This window comes from Lolium rigidum, chromosome 2 (assembly GCF_022539505.1).
Source record: "Lolium rigidum isolate FL_2022 chromosome 2, APGP_CSIRO_Lrig_0.1, whole genome shotgun sequence".
NCBI lineage: Eukaryota > Viridiplantae > Streptophyta > Magnoliopsida > Poales > Poaceae > Lolium > Lolium rigidum.
Genome location: NC_061509.1, coordinates 126,057,609 through 126,070,359, shown reverse-complemented (window position 1 = coordinate 126,070,359; position 12,751 = coordinate 126,057,609). Strand labels below are relative to the sequence as shown.

Sequence of the window (12,751 nt, the reverse complement as noted above, 5' to 3'; positions counted from 1 at the left end):
TAGTAGCCGGATGATGACACAAATAGGGTATCACACCCTTTTGCTTGTGTGTGATTGGTGCACATGCTTATTTATGAACAAAACCATCTGGTTTGTTCATGTTGAGTTATATACCTCACTCCAGCTCCTAGATTTTGATGTTGGTGTAGAGGTTTTTCTTCGATGTTGATCCGATGGTTGAGTTGCTTGCCCTCGCTCCTCCCGGTGAGCTTGTGAAGCTTGGTTTCTTTTCTCGGTGATTGGGAATAGATGGAACAGCTCTAGCTGTTCATCTGTTCTTGGTGTTCTTGGCTGTTCTTGATAACTTACCACCGCTGCTGTCGATGGATGGACAAATGGCTAGGGTTTGAGCACTGTAAAGGTTATATATGGTGCTGCTCAGCTCTCCCTGGTCGACAGCAAGGTCTGGTCCTTTTTGGTGACTCTCCTAGGCTTGTGTGCTGTGAGGCATGCACACTAGCTAGTGAGCTGCCTGTGTGTTTGCTGCTTGGTACTTGGTCCAGTGAGTGGATCAGCTCGGCTGATCATGGTCATATCCTCTCATTTTCATTTTTCTTGTTAACCTCGCCAAGTGGCTTTGCCACTTGGCTTAATCCTTGTTTGGTCTCTGTGTGTATGTGCGGTGGACGATGTGATGATCAAGATGAAGATCAAGATCTTCTTGAGCAAGAATTACATGATGATCAACAATGTAGTTTAGGACATTTAATTGACTTGTAATTTTCCTTTTTCTTTTTCTATTTCTTCAATTCTTGTAATGTGTTGTAAATTCATATATTTATTCCGGATATTGTAATGACATTGTATTATGTGTGTGATTATCAATAAAGCTCAAAGTTTTCTCTAATGAGCTTTACTTTAATATAATTGTTCATCTTATTTATTATTGATCATTTACTTAATGAATTTCCTCAATTGAATTATTTAAGTAATTATTTAATGTTTGACTTTGAAATTCAAATTCAACCTTGTTTTGAATTCAACCATGTCATAATATTTAGAATTCAATCATGTGAACTCTCCCCTCTCTTCTCAAAACCCTAAACTAGTGAAGTGAGAAGCAAGTTTGTCGCACTCTCGAAACCCTAACCCTGTAAGGTGTCGAGAGAGAAACTTGTCCCCCTTCGATGCATTTTTGTTTAAAAGCGCGAAATTTCCCCAGAATTTACTATGCAATGCACATCCCTTTCTAAGATCTACCCCTCGATCGTCTCTAAACCTGGGACATTACAGTGTTCCCTTCCTTTGCAAGAAGGTACGTCACGTTTGGAGGAGTGGAGGTCCCACGAAGGATTCCCCGCACCATGAAGGCTCACCCTATTCTCCGAACCACACCCATGAAGGATAATGGCCCTTTCCTTATGGTTATCTTTTCCTCCGCTCCGGAGATGGCAAGCTCCACAACCACTTCACAAACTCCACGAAGGAGAAGCCCGGGCCTCTTCACAATCTTCTTGAAGAGATCACCGGAGCACCAACCGCCAAGCCAACTAGGAGGTCTCCCTCCAAGAGTAACAAGCTCACGGTCTCTCACTCGAACTAATCGTGGTGGAGAGCTCAACACTATGCAATGATGCAAAGCAAGAACACTAGAGGTGTTCAAGTCCTTCACTCCCAAATCCCACCCAAGCAACAAATGCTAAGATGAGATTGGAGAGGAAGAACAATGGGGAAAGTCAACAAAAGACTCCAAGATCTAGATCCCAAGAGTTCCCCTCACTTCGAGAAGAAATGGATTGGTGGAAGTGCAGATCTAGATCTCCTCTCTTAGATCCCTCAAGAATGAGCAAGAATCATGGGGGGAGACAAGAGAGAGAGCAAGTTCTTCAAAAGCAACAATGGAGGTGAGAGAATAGAAGAACTAGTTTTGCCCAAGGTGGAAGAAGGGCTATTTATAGCCCAAGAGCAAATAAAACTGTTGGGGGGAAAATACAAAGAAAACGGGCGAGAAAATCGCCGGAAAAACGGCCCGGCCGAGCACGCCAGGCCGGCCGACCGGATTCTGGGCTGGGGAGGCCGGTGGCCCGTCCGGTCGGACCGGCCCAACAGCCGGGCGGGACAGCGCACGCGCGCGGGCGGCGGATAGGCGTGGGGGCGCACAGGCGCGCGGGCTGCGCTGGGGTGGGCCGCGCGGGGCTGTGAGGCCCAGCCGGTGCTGAGCCCGGTCCGGCCGGGGAAGCAGCCGGGTGGCCCGGTTGGTGACCGGCTCTTGGGCCGGATGGGGCGTCGAGGCCCACGGGACGCCGCCCGGATGGCACAGGTGCCCGGGCCGGTTTCGACCGGGTGGGCCGGCGGCTGGCCCGGTCGGCCGGCTGGCCCCTTCCCCTTTTTTTCTTTTTCTTCTTTTCTTCTTTTTCCTTTTTCTTTAATAACTAATGCTTCCGAACTCCGATTTGCATGAAACCAATTTTGTTGGAAAGATAACGACGAATAGAACCCCAACAAAAACTGGAAATATGGAGACTCCTCACAGAACATTTTAGATGATTTTAGAGAGGGAGTCTCCCACCGTTATGAAACGGTGAAGACGTCCAAACTCGAAAACGCAATAGAAGATGCATGCGGATTCCGTTTTCGATGAACTTGGGCTTGTTGTAAAGCTAGCAACAAGCTCAAGAACCTCACACAGAGAAACACCAAGAAGCAATAAAGATATACAAAGTATGCAAAAGATTGAGCTCCCTAAGACGATGTGATCAAGTTACTCAACCGAAAGCCCCTCTTAATAGTGCGGTTATCTATCCTATAATCCGGTATCCCAACATCCACCTTGAGACCGGTAAAAAGAAAACCTAGCAAGGCCATACCCTTGCCTTGTGCATCCCGCTTGATCTTGATGATAACTCTTCAAGCTTCACTCAAGCCGGAATGTCACACTTGATCAATGTTGCTTCGTGAAGACTCACAAATGCTCCCTCATACACTATGATAGGAAAGCTCCATTGATGCACATCTTCACATGTCCATTATCGCCAAATGGACGACAAGCTTCAGGCATGTGATCCACTCAAGATGCTCATCTTGAACTTGCCCAACTCAACCTTGTACCTTCTCATATTCTCATAAGATAGAACATGGCTAATATTGAGTTCCACATAAGAACTCCATCTTTATTTCTTCTTCTTGATCATATCACATATATGTCTTCAAATCGATGATCTTGATGCCAATACACAAGGTGTATCTTTATCTTCATGACATCCATACTTGAATCCAACACATGGAATACAAGAAGTACCTATGGAATATTCATTCATATAAACTCAATGAAAACATTAGTCCATAGGGGTTGTCATTAATTACCAAAACCACACATAGGGGCAATATACCCTTACAAATACTATTCATGCAAATGGCTGTTTGCTTGCACAATTCCATTTTAGAATGCTATTTATTCACAAGATTTGATAGTTTTTCCAATAGAACTACAAACAAATGTCAAGCAAGTAAACAAACATATGGGTGATATGATTTCCATGTGCTTTGACTCCTAAGATTATGGGGCAAAATAGTTATGGAACATCTCTAAGAAAAATCATAGTACAGGAAACAAATATAGCAGACAAGACATAAAGTTGTATGCCCTAACAGTTGACCAACCTGGAAGAATGCTAGCAATATGTTTTAGCAACTACAGGAAAAAGATAAATGTAACATACACCACCAAATAGGTACTCCCTCTGGTCATGTTCAATCGACACCGGACACTGACTATGGGTATGTCACGCTACACTCCGCGTCGATTAAACATGTCCGTCAATGATTCCTTGAACACGTTGCATGCCATACAAGACAGAGCTATGCCGCTGCGTTCTCTCTACTTGTCCTTTTCTACTCCTTTTGTGATAGTGCAATATTGGTAAAAGTAAGAACATAAAATCCTCGTCGTCTTCCTCTCTCCTCTTCCTAATAAGCTCTAGTCTTTGTGTATTCATTGCAGCACTGAAATAATAGCAATTAAAGGCGGACAATAAGAATACAAGAGCTAGATTGCATGGTTTCAAATCAAATATAGGTAGTAAATATGATTCATACCAAAAACAGGCGTTCTCACAAGTTCCCAAGATGGAGGTGGTTGATCCAATCCAAGAATAGGCCAAGGTGCAGGTATCTATCAAAAAGACACAAAATCTGAATTCATCTAGAATAAATTGGTCTCTCTGCCTATTTTGAGTCTAAGATATTGCTGTCAGGAAATTAACTTAAGCTTTCGCCTGAAAATAGAGAGTGAGTGCACCCAAAGGCTATACAAAGCATGCACATTAGCCTGTAGCTGCAGTGCCATCTTACTTAAATACTACGAGAGCAAAATCAACATGCAATCTGTGTCAACTTTTGGACAGAATACAGTTGTAGCTAAGTGGATAGGTTTGCAAGCTTTTAATTACCCATAGCAAAGAAGGAAAGTACGGTCCAGAAAACCAAAACTGATCCCGGGTGCATATGCACCCGGTATGTATAAAACATATTTCAAAAACATAAAAAATTTAGGAAAAAAATTTAGTATGTAGAGGGACATGTTCTATGTGTGCACGTAAAGTTTCACATAAAACCGACAATTTTTATACCCTGTGTAAAAAAGACAAATAATGCCTCGAGAAATAGACTATTTTAGCACCAAAAATTTGTCTTTTTTGCACAGGGTACAAAACATCTTGATTTTTGCTGAGACAACTTTGTAAGCATGTAACATGTCAAGGTATACATGCGGCATTTTTATTTATATTTTTTTAACATTTGTAAATATATTTAATATGTATTTCAAATAAAGGGTGCATATGCACCCGGGTGCAGAAACACCCTGTCCCGTACGGTCTGCCTCTTCTATTAACTCTTCTATTAAGATGTTAGAAATATTACAGTAAATTCCAAAACACAGGAAGTCTGGCCTTCAAACCAATTCTAAACATACTGCTAACTGACATGGTACACCCTCGATTCTCGCGAGCTTGATATATTAAAATCGATATGCTCCTGGATGGTGTGCGCAACATGTTGCAGCGTGCAGAGCTCGGCCTCGAACACCTCTACAAACTCAACATCTGGAAGATCTAGAACTGCAGGCCACCTCTACAAATTGGTTCGTAAAATATAGAACTCTGAAATCGCTACATAATTGAATAAGATGATGAATGATATGAGACTAAAAACCTTCCTCACGAGCAAGCACTACAAATCTCTATGCATGTTGTTCTTTGTCTAAAGTTTCCAAATGCAGTTTCACTCAGAACAAAGAACAATCATAGATTCAGTACTACATCGTGCTGCTGTACTAGTTGGCAATCAGGGATTCAGGGTGCCATTACACTGGTTGACCCTAGCAGCACTACATCGTGGAGAAGAAGCATCGGCCACCCAAGCCGCACGAGGTGCATCCGGCCATGGCGTGCACCAAGAAACCCTAGGGAGGAGGGGAAAAGGGGAGGAGGTGCGAGAACTCACCGGGGACCAGTCGCCGGAGGAGGATCTCGTCGGCGCCGTCTTGATTTGCCCCGCCGCCGTTGCCTTTCCCCGCTGCCGGTCACCGCCGTTGCGTAGCCTCGGTCGCTCGTCTCCCCTTTCCACGATAGAATACACGGGGTCGACCTCGTGGCTCAGAAAACCGGAGGGTGCAGGCTACCGGGTCGGGAAGATCTGGAATGGGCCGGAATATTACTCAAAAAAAAAACAGAGAAGTAAATGGGCCGTCCGGTAACTTTCGGGATTCGATCGTGGACCGGTATTTTACTCTCCCAACCCCCAAAATACAAAAAATACCAGACAAATAAATAAGGCCTTAAGCAAGTCACAACCGCGCACTCTCTCTTCCTCTGCCCCAAATTTACTATACGCGTGCGCTCTCTCTCTCTCTTATCAAATGCAGCTCACAAAACAGAGCAAACACAGAACTAACTCAAAAAACAGAGGAAAGGGTAGTGCATCAGGAAAGGTCAGAACAAAGTTCAGCACACAATACGAAAACTGTCATCATGTTCGCACTAGTTCAAACCCAACAGCTTCTAAGATGCTTTGTTTGCAGCTGCCTGGTTCCGTATATACAACGCCATGTCGTGCCTAGCTAGCTTGGCAAAACATTCAGAATTGTGTACAACTGTTGGGACACGCATGCTCAGTTATTGAACTGAAAGATACTCACTACGTTCTTGATGCAGCACTGTCACTGTATGCATATACTCAAGAATTAATCTAGTGACCATCATGCCCATCTACTCATTCAAGTTAGAACTGGAAGCGGATTCTTGAATATACAATGTCAGTGTCTGTTAGCACAAGGAGGCGAACTTTTTTCTGGCTGCATACAAGACACATTCTGAAGTATTTTCGAGGAGGTACCCATCTTTCTGCATAGGAAACAATGTTCTGTGACCGATCACAACAACCTACTCCCTCCATTCACTAATATAAGATGTTAACTTTTTGTAGATTCATCTATTTTAGTATGTATCTAGTGCAGATTCACTCATTATAGTGTGTATCTAGTTCACTTTAAAATATTTAAAACGTCTTATATTTGTGAACATAGGAGTACTTCTTACAGAGGTCTACGGCCCGAACATTTTTCATTGAGCCGGGCCAATTCTACGCAATTGTAAATGATGTCTTAACCTGCAGCCACTGCGCTAGCTGCATTCCCTTGGAGATTTTAGATAAAACATCGAAAACGAGGTGTCTCTGATATTCCTGCCCGCTCTTGAGTTGTATCGATTTCAGCTTCTGGCACCAGAAAACATCTGGTGTCGGGCCTTTTGAACCTTGTTGCTCTTTGCTCCTTCGGGGATATAGGACAAACTGTGGTACATAATATATAAGGCTTAGTGCGTGAAATTGATTCAGTTAGAGGAAAAAACCAAAAAAACTGAAGTGAAGAAACTTGACCATGAGTGCTAATATAATACCGTGCAGTGGTGCAATCCAAGCATCTCGAGGTTAGGTGTGTTCGGGAGGATGGCCGTGAGAGCTTGAAACTTGGCTCCAACCTCGCATCCTTCTAAGACCAAGGTTTTCAGGCTATCGGGCACCACAAGCACCTGAGATTCCTCCTCTAGCAGTGCCTGAACCATGTTTAATTAGATGATAATTCGGCATACAATAGTGCATGAGGGATAACAAAATTAGGGATAATATAGCTAGCGTGCGTACCCTTGCCGTGAATCCGGCGAGACGCAGGTGGGCGAGGCGGGGAGCCGTGATGCTGAGGCGGTCGCAGGCGATGTGGTCATGGAAGACGAGGCTGCGAAGCGTGGGCGACGCGATGACGAGGTGGTTCTTTATCCGGCAGCTCTCGATGTGGAGGTCCTCGAGCGCCGGGCAGTACGTGCCAAGGTACTCCAGGAAGTCCGGCGACAGGGCGGCTCCCACGAGTCGCAGCGTTGTCAAGCGGCGGGTACACCAACCCGTGGCGTCGGAGCGGTGCGGCCGCCAGCAGATGGTCCCGGCGTGGGCAGCGCGGATGTCGACCGCGGCTGGAACACGGTGGAGGGCGCGGCGGATCCACCTGTCCCTGCCGGCGAAGGAACCGCGCCAGCAGGTTTCACGTCTGACTAGGTTCAGGCGGAAGGCATCGAGATGGGGTGTCTCCGGCGGGACCGACGACGGCACCACGTGGTCGGCGAAGTCGTCGAAGCTCTCCCGCTTGTTGCCGGCGAACTCCCGCTCGTCGATGACGACGTTGGCTCGCACCACGTCGCGCCAGAGGTGCGTCCACCGCCGCGACAGGACGCTGGTCTGCACCACCTGCCGGGAGCCCAGGTGGGACAGTACATCATGCAGGAGGCAGTCCGGCATGTCGCCCAGCCGATCAGTCCCGACGCGGCGGCGCTTGCCACCGATCCGATCGCGTGCGGCTGGCTTCATACGGGAGGCTTTGATAAGGACGATGCAGGATCTTTCTGTTTGTTAATTTGGAAAGACGACAAAAGTTTGATTTGATTGAACTCGTATACAACAGAAGAAGAGAAAAATAGGACGGCTCAAAAGAGTAACCCAATTTTGTTAGGGAATGTCCACATGCGGCCCGTATTTCGGACACCGAATCGATCCGTTTCGGCTCGTTTGCGGTGAGCATGAACTGGCCTGAGACTTGTCTCCGTTTGCGGGTGGCAATGCATCTAATAGGCCGCCGCATTTGTAAACCCTATTTTCTATCCAGCCTCAATTATTTCGGCAAATAATAACCTTGTCAATGTCTATGATGATGGACTTGAGGTTTTGGGAAGGAGTAGACTAAAGAATCAACAAACCGATCAGCTAAACTAGGCAGCCGACGAGAATTATGATCAAGGACGAATCGTCGAGATTGTATTATGTCGAACTAGGGTTAGAAGGTGTCTCGTCTGATTAAATCTATCCCCTCTCGATGGCCCCTAGCCCTTATATAGCGGGCTAGGTCTCAGAGTCCACCTCGAGTACGAGTTATATTACACGTCGGTTCACCCGATATGGGCTTAGCTTTCCTAACGTAGTATCTTCGGCTTCATCTAGATTTCTTCATATGCTTTCTTCTATTCCTTCATGGGCTTTGTACCAGGGACATCAATGTTAAGGATCCAATATGGCATACCCATGTCAACCGCAACCTTAAACTGAGCCGTTGTGGTCTCGATCAGGCAACACAGTCACAACTATGACTCGCCACCACCTGGGCCGAGATTAGCCGATTGGAGCCAAAGTGTTGTCAATGTAGTGTATAACGACCAGTGTGTCGTTCTCTATGTAATTTGATAACTAGCTAGTGTAGCTGTTTGGAGAATCCGAATGACATGCAAGTCGACATCTGGCAGCCTGGAGTAAGGCGACTCGTGGCAAGAGTTGTTCGCATTTCGACTTACAACTTCGTGGAAATAGATATCACTATGAAGAGACCTATACCACTTCACATATTAATATGATTATTTGTGTTATGTCTTTGCTTTTACCTCCATTAGATAGACGGTAAAAATTAATCCCTCAAATAAAGTCTATTCAATTTCCCCGCGAGTGTTGCCTCATTACAAGTCGAAGGTTCTTGGTAGTGTAGGCTCATAAAATTTGGGTGTTGTTGATTCTTTTTTACTAGGTGGGCTTGAGTTGTACTCTTACAACGAAAGCAAACGAGAGTCGGGGCATTTGATGCCACCTGACCAACAAGAGTCGTAAGAGATGTGATTGACAAGGAGTTTTCTAACTAGATCACTTGGCAGTTAGCGGTGATGCTAAAGCTCACTACTCTACTTGCTTATTGCGGTCCAGCTCCCTTATGCAAGATGCGAGCGGTGCCGTCGGAGAACATGCCGTCGCCCCACAACATGTTTGAAGAAACGACCGCGGCCTGCCTAACGATGGACGACCCAGTACGCTCTCGGTCTCACCGCCCCGTGTCCTTTATCATGCACCGTCATCGTCTAAACGCCCGTAGGCCTACTGGGAGAAGCGAAACGAGGCAGAAATTCAGGCGATGATCTAGGGCGGTGGCTTCGTCATCGAGTCATAGACATAGGATCTCGCGGCGAAAACGAAGCAGCCATGGACGGAGACAGAGCATCACTGCACGCAGGCAGACATCGAGCGCGACCCGTTGTTCTACACCGCCAACGGCCGTGTACCATGACGATGAGGAGGGCGAGGATATGTTGGGGCTTGATCAATCCGTGTCTACCGGTGTTGGCGATGGCGTTTGCAAGAAGAAGGTAGATAGCCATAGGACCGCCGGCTTCACCGACAGGGAGGACGAACTGCTATGTGTCTCTTGGTTGCCCGTTAGCCAAGACGTAATAAATGGTGCCCAACAAAAAGTTATGGTGTATTGGTGCAAGGTCAACAAAGATTACAATGAGAGGAAGCTTCACAAGCCCTTTAACATTATCAACAATCGCAATGTTGAATCCATTAAAAAAAGATGGGCCTATATAAAGCAAGAGATGCACAAGTTCTACGTCGCGATCGACAGTGTCTTTCTCCACCCGGATAGTGGCACATGCGTCATTCAAGTGATAAGGGCATGGGCACCGTCACTTACATCAATGTACACAATTTGTCAAATCCTAACAATTTGCATTTGCCCGTGCTTATGGCCTTGGACTTTTTTTTTTCAAGGTCAAGCACAAAAAGGATTTCCACATGGTCCATTGTTGGAATCGGTTGAAGGAGACTCCCAAGTGGAAGATGGGGTATGCGGCCCGCAAGGAAGCCCTCAAGAATGGCACGACTGCGGTCCTTGTCGATGACGAAGATGATGCCCTTGGCCAGAATGCGTTTCCATCTCGTCCTAGGGGCAAAAAAGCCACCAAGGCCGATCTCGCCCGCCAAGCCCCATCCCTTGTTTTGAACGAAAGGTTGGAGAAGATGTTGGTCGCCTCTCAAAACGCCATGGCCAAGCGGGACGAGATGAAATGGCTAGAGAAGGAGGCCTCGGCTGCCATCTACATCAACCTCAACAAAGAGGCCATAAAGGTAAAAAGGCTAGACGCTGAGGCCAAAAGGCTTGACGCTGAGGCCAAGTGTCGAGCGGAGGAAAGGATGATCATTCTTGCCGACTTGAGCACCATGGATGCCAACCAGCGCACATGGTTTGGGAAGAAGCGAGCCGAGATCTGGCTCCGTGACGCCTGATCACTCCTACCTACATCGTGAGCACTATGTCCTCTTTCTACCCTTCGTACTCTTGGCCCTCTGCCCTTTTGGTTTAACTGGTACTGTATTTTGTATTGAACTACATTAGACGCAATTCCTGGCACTCATGTCGCGGTTTGACTAAATATAGATTGAATTAAGGCTACAAACGATCGATTTGACTAGAAAAGTTGGCCATCCCGAGCCAGACGAAATACATCCGGCCGTTGAGTTCACCTCGAGACTCAACCGCCATTACTAGCCCAACGACCATTTCAGCGTCCGCGGCAGAACGTAAATGTAGCCATTTATTGCGTCGGGCCGAAGGTGTTGTCTTCATGCACGGGGGAGTTGGGCAGGAGTGAAGAGCCCTGCTCCGGTGCTCCTCCCCAAAGGAAGTTGAGGGGTTATATTCGGGCTTTTCCTACCTTAGAAAAAAGAGGTCACATGACCAGGTAACGATCCCAATTGCCTAACTACCACCCCATATTGTGCATGCGTGGTTTTGAAATCTGTTGGCTGTACGCATCAGCTGGGATTCGACGACGGCGTTGTCAGACGATGGAATCGTTACGCTGGCGGGATCTTGCTAATTAAGGGTGCTACGTGTGCCGGTCGTCTCCGCCATCGCCATGATGTCATGGCTGCTCCAGATCCGCAGTCCATCGACAGAGGGTACGCTCGTACAAGATAACGCAGACATACGGGCCACTACAGGGTAGTACGCACATGTTATATATTTTAATTTTGCGATCATGCCCCCACTTAGAGCATCTCCACCGGCGGCCCCGATAGCAATTTAGGGGCCAGGGGCGAAAATAGGCTCGCACCGGCGCACCCCAAACTGCGCCGGCCAATTTTGGAGCCTAATAGAATCGCCGGCAACCCGTGCCGACCCCTTCGCCAAGGTCGCGAATCGGGCGCGTCGGCGCCTCGCGGAACTGCAGTTTTCGCGGGTGGGGGCGCCTTGTCAGCGAGGGGACGCGGTGGTTCGCATTGGAAACGACGCGGGGAGGTTGGTCATCGGGGTTAATAGCCTCCCGCACGGAAACCAAAACAGCGAGGGCGGTGACTGGACACACAACGTCCACCTACCTTACCCACGCGTTTTCAATGCGCGTCCGCCGCATTCCTTAAAACCACATCAACGCGCACTCCTCTCTTTTCCCCGCCGTCATCCCTAGTCGTCGTCGTCCTCAACCTCCGCGCGAACCACCACCCGCACGCGAACGCGATGGCGCACAACGACCAAGCCGGCGGCAGCGGCGACGACATCCTCCGCTCGACGCAGCTGTCGCATGACGAGGCCGACGTGCTGTACTGGCACCGCATCCCCGTGCCAGTGCAGTACAAGCTACCGCACGGCTGGCACGTCTCCAACGGCGGCTTCGCCGTGCCGCCACCGCCGCCGCGAGGACCACAGACGCGGGCCCTTGCCAGGCAATGGCGGTCCGAGCCGGAGGAGAGGAGCCTCCCGGAGAATACCCTCGACAGCCCATCCTGGGAACAGCGCTTCGGCAGCGCGCGCGCCGTCGAGCTCGCGCGGACGGACAATCCCTCGAACGACCGCTTCAACACCGTCGGCAGTCGTGTCTGGCATTGGCGGAGCTAGGAAATTTTGCGAGGTTGTGCCACTCTCAAAAAAAAAAATGGCATCACAATGTCACCACCATTGCCTCTCTTCAGTTTTTACATCCTACAACAAAAGAAAGCACCAAATTTAATCAAAAACTAGTTCATACTTCATAGTAAAAAAACAGAGGCTATTGTTCTATTGAGATTTTATAATTTTGCTAACACCTAACACTCTAAACAAAATAGTTAACAGAAAGTTAGAAAAAACAAGTACCTGCTCGCTACCGCCGACGCCCGATGGCGTGCTGCTGCTCAGCTAGAGCTCGGTCCCGGAGCGGCGGAGGCGCGGAGCTTCTAGCCGGCGAGCTCGACGCCGTGTCCAGGACCTGGAGGCGGAGCTGCTCACCCCTCGCCGGCTCGCCCGCGTCCTGGCGCGCTGCTCACCCCTCGCCCGCGACTCCGCGTACTGGCGCTGCTCGCACCTCGCCGCCGTGCTGGTTGCCTCTTGCCTGGTTGTTCCTCTCCCGCCGGCTGGTGGCCTAGTGGGGAATCATTTTTTAGGGATTTGAGAGAGACATGGAAGAGGGGA

The 12,751-nt window shown here is 48.1% G+C and overlaps 1 long non-coding RNA gene across 1 annotated transcript; it reads right to left on the bottom strand.

Moving 5' to 3' along the window:
- Positions 1-3,826: 3,826 nt before the first annotated feature.
- LOC124687197 lies at positions 3,827-5,547 on the bottom strand. Its single transcript, XR_006998133.1, has 3 exons — positions 5,443-5,547; positions 4,036-4,111; positions 3,827-3,942 (listed from the first exon to the last, which is right to left on the bottom strand). It is a non-coding gene; the product is annotated as an uncharacterized LOC124687197 (long non-coding RNA).
- Positions 5,548-12,751: the final 7,204 nt, after the last annotated feature.